Here is a 1,398-nt window from a genome sequence, read left to right on the forward strand (position 1 = left end):
AACTTCTGGAGGAATCACCATCCCTGATCTCAAGCTGTACCACAAAGCAATCGTGATTTTAGAACTGCATGGTATTGGTACAGAGACAGACAAATAGAACAATGGAATAGAACTGAAGACCCAGAAATAAGCCCACACAGTAATAGACACTTGATCTATGACGAAGAAGCCAAAACCACAATGGACAAAAGAAAGCATCTTCATAAATGGTGCTGGTTTAAATGGCAGTCAGTATGTAGAAGAATGAAAATAGGTCCATATCTATCACATAAAGCTTAACTCTAATGGATCATAGACCTCAACCTCAACATAAAACCAGCTACAGTGAATTGAATAGGAGAGAAAATTAGAAAGAGCCTCAAACTTATTGATACAGCAGTAAATTTCCTGAACAGAACTCCTCCAGTGGCTCAGTGGCTTAGGTTCTAAGATCAGTAATTGATGAATGGGACCTCATGAAACTTAAAAGCTTCTGTAAGGCAAAAGACACAGTCAATAGGACAAATCAGCAACCTACCAATTGGGAAAAAATCTTCACTAACACCACATCCAATAAAGGGCTTAATATCAAAAATATGTAAAGAACTCAAGAAGTTACTTCCAAAAACTAAATAATCCAATTTTAAAATGGGGTACAGAGCTATGGGGTACAGAGCTAAACAGAGAATTCACAATAGAAAAATCTCGACTTCTCTTTGCTGCCAGACCTCCGCCATCATGGATCGCATGCATACTCCCGGGAAAGGCCAGTCCTAGTCGGCGCTGCCCTACCGCTGTAGTGTCCCCACGTGACTGAAGTTGACGTCTGACAACGTGAAGGAGCAAATTTACAAGTTGGCCAAGAAAGGCCTGACTCCCTCTCAGATAGGTGTGATCCTGAGGGACTCACATGGTGTGGTACAGGTCCGTTTTGTGACTGGAAATAAGATCTTGAGAATCCTTAAGTCTAAAGGCCTTGCCCCGGATCTCCCTGAGGATCTCTACCGTTTGATTAAGAAAGCAGTTGCTGTCTGAAAGCAGCTTGAGAGGAGCAGAAAGGATAAGGATGCTAAATTCCACCTGATTCTGATAGAGAGCAGAATTCACCAGTTGGCTCGCTACTATAAGACTAAGCGGGTGCTTCCACCCAACTGAAAATATGAGTCATCTACAGCCTCTGCTCTAGTGGCATAAATGCTGTTGTGTACACAAGTAATAAAATCACTTTGAGTAAATTCAAAAAAAAAGAAAGAAAAGAAAAATCTCAACGAGCCAAGAAACACTTAAAGATATGTTCAAAGTCCTCAGTGATCAGGAAAAAGCAAATCAAAACAACCCTGAGATTCTACCTCACACCAGTCAGAATGACTAAGATCAAAAACTCAAGTGACAGCAGATGCTGGCGAGAATGTGGAAACA

At 41.1% G+C, this 1,398-nt stretch overlaps 1 pseudogene across 1 annotated transcript; it reads left to right on the forward strand.

Moving 5' to 3' along the window:
- Window positions 1-717: 717 nt before the first annotated feature.
- LOC308420759 (small ribosomal subunit protein uS15-like) lies at window positions 718-1,173 on the forward strand (annotated as a pseudogene). The gene has a single exon. The product of its transcript is annotated as a small ribosomal subunit protein uS15-like (transcript).
- The last annotated feature ends 225 nt before the right edge of the window (window positions 1,174-1,398 follow it).

The sequence above is a fragment of the Micromys minutus genome (assembly GCF_963924665.1).
Source record: "Micromys minutus genome assembly, chromosome: 5".
Taxonomy (NCBI): Eukaryota; Metazoa; Chordata; class Mammalia; order Rodentia; family Muridae; genus Micromys; species Micromys minutus.